Here is a 10,290-nt window from a genome sequence, read left to right as displayed (position 1 = left end):
GATAAAAGACAGAGCAAAATAAACACAGATAAAAACCTGTCAGGGTACAAGGGAACAGTGAGACAATGTTAGCCATAAAGGCCAGCAGTGATCTCAAAACATCATCTATGTAATTGCTACTTTTTCTTAAGCGCATAGCAAAAGATACTTATCACTGAGAGCAATCAGTAAGTGTTTGGTGCATGCTTCTGTGAAATAGCAGTGTTGAAGAAGAGTGGCAAGGGAGCAATCATAAAGAAACACTTATCCCCTTGTTAAATTTCTAACACTGTACTGAACCTATGATCAGAATCAAGAGACGAACTCTCAGTACTGAACAAAGGATTAATACAAGAGTCTGTGAAAAGTCTTGAAAAAACATATTGTTTGTTTGACTCAATAGAGAAGATACTGGTGTAGGAATGTAGAAGAGTGCTATAGTCAGAGGTGAAGATGAGATTTTTTTATTTGCAGCAGCATTCTTAATAGATAAAAGTAAATTGAGATATTTTCTTTTCAAGCCAAAGGAAAAAAAGGGTGGAATAGTCAAAGAAGATGCTGAACTACATTTTAAGCATGTGGATTCTCCTTGGACCTGTTGAACAATAAGAATCAAAGACTAAAATGTAATCTGGGTATGATGGCCTAGAGAACTTGCATTAACAAGAAAATTCTAGATCTCAGGGTGGAATTCAATTTACCTGACTGCAGACTTCACAAACACTTGCATAGGAATGTGTTTCCTTTTTTTGGTGACAGCAACAGGCACTTTTAGAACATAAGTCATCTCACCTTAAAGGAAAGAACTGAGGCAGCTCAAAGAGAAGGCTAAGAACTCTGAGTCTGACCAAACTATTTATATGAAATGTCAAGACACAGGCTAAAAGTTTTATGTCTATGGCCTAGAAAGACAAGCCAGTGTAAGGAAACTAGAGGCATCTTTTAGAACATTTCCTTCAAATTTATTGAGGCAAAGCATGCTTTCTCCTACATGCCAGTTTTGTTCCACCAATCTAACCACAGGCCATAAGATCCATGCAGCTATTCGCTCTACCATCATCTCCAATTTGCAAAATTATGCTTCATAATATAAAGATATAATGCATATATTAAGCGTAAATCGAAACAAAGAAAACTGAGTCTCCTTTGCATTTGTTCAGCTGGGCTCAGGGTATTTGAAAGGAATATTTCTATTCCTCTATACTTTAAAATGTTTTTATTTTCCCTCTTTTTCATGTATATATATAATTCTATCTATCTATCTATCTATCTATCTATCTATCTATCTATCTATCTACCTATCTATCTTACTTTTGGTTTATTTCCTGATTTCCTGATTAAGCATTTAACTATGATCAGATTCAGACTTGCGCAAATAAAGACTTGTTAGTAATAAGTCAATTCAGTGTATGTAAATTTATTTTTCCTCTTTTCCCTTTGATCAATAAAATAAAGCTAGTGATCTTAAAACCAACATAAATTAGTTTCTATTTATTTTTATTTCTTTTAGAAAATACGTAAATCAGCAAACATTTAAAAGTCTAATGTTCTCCTAAAATCATCTCAGCTCACCTCTAAATTGGTGGCTACTTGGTTAGAACCCAGCATTTTCCAATTAATAGCATTTGACATGAAAACTTCTGAACATGTCACAACTTCATTGTGACTAACAGTGAGAAAAAGACAAGAACTAATGTGGATAAAAAGCTGAGGAGATGACAGAACAGGGACAATGAAGGAGAACAGAACAGTGAGTGGAGTGTGATGGAACAAAGAGAAAGAGGGCATTGCTCTTGACTGCAATGGAAGATATATAGATCATTAATTTCAAAAGAGGGTGAAAAGGACAGCAAAAGGAAGACCTAGAGAGGAAAAAAATTGAAAGAGAGGAATAGATAAGTACAAATTGTAGGAGGGACTGAGGCAAAAAAAATATGTTAAAGGCCAAATTTTCCCTTCATAATAGATCAAATAGCAGTCTGCTGAATTTATCAGCACAATTTACAATGCAAATATACATCTGTGCTAGTAAACTAAATATATATGAGATTGTTCATTAACACTAAGCTTGTGTGATATGGCTTGTTTCATATCCACACTGTGATGTTCCCTTACCTTCCAAGGTAGAGTAGCAACATCCAAATTGCCTATTAGGAATGTTTCCTTATCCATGTTCACTCTTCAGTGGTGCCTGAAAACAATCAGGAGTTTTTTATATGAAATAAAATCATTCTACAGAATTTCTTAATAATGTAGCAATATAGATGATGGCATACCCATGACCACTAATACTCCTTGGTACTGTTTAATTTATTGGCACGGATTCAGATAGAAAATCTACTCAATTGTCTCCATGATGAATCAACCATGAGGTAGATAAAGATATTCAGGCATGATACAGTGACTATTTACACATCTGTAATTCTTCTGTAAAGGTATTGTAGGTAGTTCCAGTGGTATTGGTAATTTTAGACATGTTATGAACAGGTGTATAGGATGAAGTTTTCCAAAATTAAGATTTATATTCTACCCTTAATTGCAAAGTTCACACAATGAAGATTTTTCTGAATGAGAAACAGAAAATACCTAACTTTGTTAAATATCAAATCAAATTTAACTTATAACAAAAATACTGCTACAATCAAAAAAAACCACCCCACTCAAGCACTATTTTGAGGAAACACAAGTTTTTTATATTCTATTGCAATAGTGAAAAGCAAATCTCCTAAAAATTACAAAGACACCCAGTTGTGGAAAAATAATAGAATAGACGACAAAACAAAACCACTGTTTCCGTCCCTCTGTTAGAATAAAGAGATGCATTTCACCTATGGCTCATCAAAATATAAAATGACATAAGTGAAATTAACTACAAATCCATTAACTCCCTGCAATACACAGCTCTATAGGAAGTTCTAAGCAGTAATTTCCAGTGTCTGGGCAGACACTTCATTGATTTCCCTGGAGCAATGTGGTAGTGTGCCTTGAAAATTGTTTCCTTATATAACTGTGCATTGCCAGGATCAAGACCTATCTCAATGCTACCTGTCTTCAGGTTTTAAAGATACTAGTCACTTCCTCATTTTTTAAATTATTTCCTCTAGTGGTTTCCTCCAGCAGCATAAAACTTCAGCCATATTACATTAAAGATAATTTAGGGCTACAAATGAGTAAATATTTTGGAAGTAGAAACTGAATTAATTTTATTTTGTGGGGACTATGTAATAAATTAATTATTTAAATAGGTAGTAATTCATTAGAATAAATAACAATATATTTTCTAATTTAAAAACTAGAACTAATAACTGAGAAAATTATGCAAAATTTAAAGCAGAAGATACGATTTAAGAATCCTGTCTGTGAAAGAAGAAGGGGTAGCATTCCAAATGACAGAAACCAAGTAAATAAGGCTAAACACCCACTTTCATAATTTCCACTTCAGACCTCTTCATTTCAGATGTTTACCAGTTGTTCACATTCTGGAATTTATTTATGTGTATATAGAAACACAGTGCATATTTTTGTTTGAGTCTGTTTTTTGCATTTCTGGGTCACTGCACATTAGGTTTTTTCATGCCTTTCTACAGCTATCATAAGATACATGAGACATGATTACTCAAAGTCAAGTTGAAGACTCAGATTAAAATTCTCCAAAGGGTTAAAAAATGTGTTCTTATCACCCAGGTTTAGACAGATAGCTCCGACAGCACCAAATCCTGCATAAGGGAACTCTTAGGACAAACTCAGCTGTCACTACCTGTTCAGCCACTTATGTGCTCTTATAAACCTTCTATTAGCTATCCAAACTGACAGTTGAAAAAAGCTTCTGAATCTGACTTTGCAGTAAAATAATTGAAGTTCAAAGCACAGCACCACATCCTCCACCACAGCATAACATCCTCCACCATGATAGCTAGGTGCAGCAAGTTGCACACAGAATGAAAAAGGAAAAAATAAATCTCTCGTAAATTCTATTTTTTCCACTCCCACCCAACTTGGTATTGTCCGCAAACTTTCTGAGGAAGCACTCAACCACCCCATCTAGATTGTTGATAAAGATGTTGAACAAGACCAGCCCCCAGACTGAGCCCTGGGGGACAGCACTTGTGACCCCTGCCAACAGTATTCAACTCCATTGACTACAACTGTCTGCGCCTGGTCATCCAGCCAGTTTTTAACCCAGTGAAGAGTACACCTTTCTATGCCATGATTTGCCAGCTTCTCCAGGAGAATGCTGTGGGAGACTGTGTCGAAGGCTTTACTAAAATCCAGGTAGACAATATCCACTAGGTAGGTTACTTGGTCATAGAAAAAGATCAGGTTGGTCAAGCAGGAAATAAAAATTAAAGGTATGTGGGTGCCAAAAATGAGGACACAGATGTCTCCAAGAGAAAACTGCTATAAACCAGAAGTGGTTGCATCTCTGATAAATCTAAAATTTAGTACACTTTTTTTTCAGACGCTAGTCAACATTTTGTTTAGGAAAAAAAAATGTTCTAACATATCCTGATAATAAACTCAAGAATAAAAAATATTAATGTTGTCCTGGTTTGAGCCAGGATGAAGCCAATTTTCCTTTTACTGATGTTTTTTTTTTTTTTTTTTTCCTTCAGTAATCTTTCTTTTAACTAGCACCAGTGTGTTCTAACTCAGGCTGATAAGAAAAGAATGTTCTTCTAACTGCTGGGTCTTCAAGGTTGCATCTTTACTCTGCCGGCTCAGAGACTATGGGGAGACCTATGACCCCTCCGTAGGAGGCTGAATTACACAGACAGCAAAATTGGCCAGAGATATTCCATTCCATATATCTACGTAAGCTCAGAGGAAGGTCAAAAGACAATTTCCTTCCTTCCTCTTTTTCCCTTCTTTTCTGTCCATGGCCGGCATCCGGGGAGGACTCCATCACCATGGACCCTTAGGCTCAAGCTCTCCTGACCCTCAGCACTCTCCACTTTCTCCAGCAGCAGCTCCAGAATTCTTCAGGACTCTTCAGAGCTAAGGAGAGTGCTGTGGGAGTTGCTGGGGGTGGGGGGAGGCGAGAGGCTTTTGCACATATCCTAACATATTAGTATATAATTGTATATGTTTCCTTTTATCATTAGTGTTTAATTAAAGCTGTATAGTTTAGTTTTCAATCCAGCAAAGTCTCTCTCTCCTTCCCTGCCTGGGTGGGAGGTGGAGGGGATCGAGAGCATTGTTGTCAAACCTGACTCTAACAGTGACAAATGTTAATATGTTTCTTAGCAAGTCTTTACATAGGCATTTGGTAACACCAACTTGCTTTCAAAAGTAGAACAACAATAAAAATATATGGAGAAAATAATTGGACCATAAGGCCAAAATCAAAACAGATAAGTAGAAGATAAGGTAACTGCTACCTGAAAAGAGGTAGAAAACATGGTATGGTTATATTGTGAAATGGGTTTGATACCTATAATAGCCTTCCTTACATATAGACAGGAAAGCTTGTTAATTTGAAACTGACCATTGATAAATTTAATTTAATGCACTAAGAGAAAAGTTAAAAGGCATCCTACTGAACAATAATCAGATACAAAAATTGAAAAGTGTTATCCTTTCCTACTGTACAGAAATTCTGAAGATCCATTACTTCTTATAAAGGAAATAACTACCTTTTATATTAAGCTTCAATACAGAAAATCAGTTTAAATTACTTCTACAAGGACGTAACTTCACTATCCGCAATTAGGTCAGTTCATGCATTTTCCATTTCTTTGTGTGAATGTCTATTCAAGCTCTGCACATAGCTGATAAATCTCACAGTAGCTTACCTTCCCTAGTAATAATGCTTTAGGCAAGGCCTGTGTGGAAAAGAAGAAAGGTTTAAAATACTTACTACAGTTCCCTAAGTTTTCTTATCTCTTCCCTTAACAAGTCACCAAGCCTTGAGAATTTCAAAGCCCACATAGTTTTAAATTCTTCTTGTGAACATAGAAGTAATACTTAACCAAGCAATACTGAAAGGTGAATGTAAGCAACTAACAAAGCTTCTATTTGCAACATTAGACTTTAAATACTGGAAATTATCCAGAATGTACTACAAATAAAAAACTCCCATTACTAAAATCACTGTTCTCAGAGTTTAATTTTATTTTTTATGAAAACCAGAGACAATATATTTTATTTTAGTTTGGATTTCAAACTGAATGGTACAACACAATCTACTAGTTCTTTGGATCAATACAATACAAAATTCATTACTGCATGGTTCCAGTTTTACATATGCACTGAAAAACAATCTTATTTCCTCCTTCATGCCTTTTTCTGTCTCTCACTGAGGCAGAAATATCTCTGTTCTATATGGTTCCTTTACATTAACATATATTGAAAAATTTGAGTATATGTTTCAATTTTTCCTAGTTAATAGTTCAACTTACAGTCAAACATCCACCACCACAGCAATTTAGTGTGAATTCCCACATCAACATTTTAAGGGCACATACAGTTCACAGCTCTCTGAATACCTCTTGAATATATTCGTAACTTATTTAAAGGAAAGTAGGAGTTGGGCTGACATTTGATCGGCACATGATGTATGCAGCTGCCTGCAGCATGTGTTTAAGAAGATTCTTGGAATAAACACTGTAACTTTTATTTTTAAACTCTCTCATATTTTCCATTTGGAAACAGAATTCTATCAGAGGAAATTTAAGACAGCAATATTACCACCAGTGGAACTATAGACTTTGACTGAGAGGTTAATTCACTGTGGGAATATCTTCAGAAGTCAGTTGAGATGGCTAGATACTGGAAAACATTTGTGGACCTGTTGCTGATTTCTTCCACACATTCAGCCCCTCTTCCCCTCCACACAGTTAACATATACTTCAGAGTCATAAGCAATATTTTTCATAGATGACTGCAAATCTCTGTTCTCTCAGGGGTAAAAGGCCCTTAACTTGTGGTCATAGGAACAGCAATGGTGCTTTCAGGAATTCTCTAATATTAGGATCACATCTTGTGTGATGAGACCTTGAGGTATCAGAGTTCAACAAGAATTTTGCAGTTTTCTTGAATAGAGGCTTTGCAGTACAGTTGTGAGGAAAGGCATGTATTTTAGGGAGAAGAAAGGGAATAGGGTGTAGTGGCTATTTGGGGGTTGAATAGGACACAAAACTTCACTTTTTACAAGCTAAAATAAAAAAATTAAAAGAAGGATCTCAGATGTCTTGTTCAGCAAAAGATTCAGGCATAGGAGATAAGAAATAAAAGTAAATAGCAATTTAACCTAGGAGCTTGTGTTGTGTTGCTTGGTGTTTACTAGGATGATTTCCCCACAACTGGCATAGCAAAATCTAGGAAATGAATGTGCCAAAGCCTCTGATGTCTTAAATGCGGTTAAATGCCTATTTTTACAAATGTAGCAAATGATTCTTTACTGTAGAAAACTAATTTGAACCAGTTTAACAGGTCCTCTGCCTGCTAAATTATCCAGTCACAATCTTACCAAAAGATTAAATGAATGCTGTTTTCCAAGGCATTGAAATAAAGTGCTACTTCAAAACATAAACTAGTTGAGAGTCATAAGGTACCACTCAGTTTGCGGCAAAACCGAAAATAAAAAAAAAAATAATAAAAAAAACCCAACAAAAAACAGTGATGTATAAGCTCAGTATATCACTACAAACTAGGGTATGTTAGCTTTGCCTTGTTAAATATTTCTTAAGCAATTTTTAATTGACAACATATGTTGAACATCACATAGCAATGTGTGTAAAGCACTTTACATCTGTCATAGCCTCCTGAAGCTAATCCCTCTTTAATGTGCTAATTTTCTTTGTATTGCTGCAGGCTTTGTTTCTGTTTACTGTCTTATAAAAGGAAGGACAAAAAAGAAGTTAACTGTCAGTGAGAAAAGGCTTATTGTACAAAGATTTTAATTCTGTCATTATTACCAAGGACGATGACTTACACAGAAAGGAAAAGTGAAATTCCATTTCTTTCAAGGTGAATTGTATGTTTTGACTGAGTTTTCAGAAATATGATTCCAAATCTCATAGGAATTTCATTTTTTTAAAAAATGTATTATTTTGCTTTTCTGTAAAAAAACAACAACAACAACAAAAAAACAACCCAAAAAATCCAAACAAAACAAAAATGAAGAACAGTTTTGTCTCCTTTTTTTTTTCTTTCCCCTTTTTCTGTAGGACTTAGCTTTTCTTTTGAATAGAAAATTTAGCTTCCTATAGCTTTTGTGACTTTTAAGTAGCTACAACATGGAGATAGGCTTGAGACTCTTCCTGTTCAGCTTTATACTACTCTTCTCTGCAACCTAAGTCAAGTCACTTATTCATATCACCACTTTATTATTTGGAAAAAAAACCCAAACACAAACAACAATTATTATTGTTCTGCATATGTAACTTTTGGAAAGTATGCATGAAAAATAATATGAAGTGTAATATTTATTACAGGAAACATTAACTTTATTTCTAATTTATATCTGACCTTTGTTTATGGAAATCATCACAGGATGGAACAAAATGTTGTATCTTCTCTAAGAATTGAAAGAAAGAAAATTATATACTTTCAAAAGCCAATATGTGAGGAAAAACTTACATTGAAAATACCTATTTTACAGTATTTTAAGCTTTAAGTAAAACAAGACAATGGAAAAATCAGTCTAATTCTTTTTAGTTGCCTTTTCTTTCCTGAAGGAAAGAACAAGATATTTCAAAACATCTTGGAAAGTAAGACTGCAGACAAGAGGGAGAGGGGACCTTTAAATATACAGAAATCTTACATCCAACATTGCATAATGGAATTGGCTGCTTGCAGTGTGAAGTATCCAAAGAATTTGGAAATTTCAGGAGTCCTGTCTCACACCAAGCTTTCTGGAAAGCAGCTAGACACTAGACTAAGCTTGGAAGTCCTTCTGTTTTGGAGAGACTTTAAGATAGAGACAAATCATAGGATATTCATTAGTAAATTCAATAAAAAATATAGCTTAATAAACATTTGTTAAAATAAGGAATTTGCTATACTAAGGGTTGCTTTTAAAACAATGTGCTTTGTGAAGCTATCAATCAACTATGCCAAGCATCCTGCAGGTTGTGATAATATCAAGTCTTCTAAGAACCTGTGGTGCCTACAGACAACCCACATGTTGATGATTCTGACCCACCTGGGCAATCTACCAGCAGGAGACTGGAGACAGGACCTGAAAGAGAGACAGGACAAAGATGACAAAGGACTAGAATCAACAAAGACCCCCTCCAGGAAACCATCGAGCCAGCATAATTACAAAGATAGCAAATTCCAGAAAATGAAATTACTATGCAAAAGAAATCTGGGAACTAATTGACATAAAACTGAATATGCATGTTTTTGGTCTGTATTAGTTAGGGTGTTTCACTAACTCGTTGGAGCATTCATGGTGGAGAATCCCCAGTGCTGCCCAGCGCTGCAATAAAGAATGCCTGCTCAATAACAGCTTGTTTGTTGTTATTGGGTCTTGATCTCGGAATCCTTACCCAGCCACACCCAGCCTCCCACTTCGTTGAGGAGTGTTAGAAAGCAAGGGGGTTTGGAAGCTCCGGAATTTTTGTTTCAATAGGTAGGCAGGCTGCCAAGAAATCAGAGCAATGAAATTAGCTTTCATTATCAAACAGTACTAGCTGAAATCAGAAAGTGATGTGACTTCAACAAGCTGTAATTTTCTGACAGGTGAAACTGCACTGAAAATGTCCTGATCAGACACAGAACAGCACCATGAAAAAATTGCTGACCAGTTCTGAAACACTGATATAAAACCGCTAGGTACTCATAACGAGTAAGACTTTTTTTTAGAAGTTGTAATGTTGTAAGTTTGCTTCAGTTAAGACCACCTAATAGCCCAGAACAACCCGGTTTACACAGAGGCTCTAAGGAACTGCCTATAAATTGCAATTTATGTGGTGTATCTGGATATTTCATAAAATAATGTTGCATGTTGGTACTTCAGCTGGGCAACGAACCAGAAATGCAGAAAAGGAAAAGCAGAAACAACTTCACATCAAAGAACTTCATTTTATCATTTGCTCTTTTCACACCAGGAAGTTTTTCAGATACCTTAATAATCAGAAACAACATCATCAACAAAAAACAAACAACCAACAAAAAAACCAACCACAAAAACAACAAAAAAAACCAACAAAACCAAACATGAAATAAAATAACGGAAAATATAAGATATTCTAGTTTATATTTAATTTATCTTTTTTTGTAACTGGACTGTCAATTTTTTTTTTCTTATGGGAATTATGAGAATTATTTAAATACCTGAGTGGATGTTTGAAATAATATACAGCA

Source organism: Chaetura pelagica, unplaced genomic scaffold (genome assembly GCF_000747805.2).
Source record: "Chaetura pelagica isolate M959 unplaced genomic scaffold, ChaPel_1.0 scaffold106, whole genome shotgun sequence".
Classification (NCBI taxonomy): Eukaryota; Metazoa; Chordata; class Aves; order Apodiformes; family Apodidae; genus Chaetura; species Chaetura pelagica.
Note: the sequence above shows the minus strand (reverse complement) of the source record.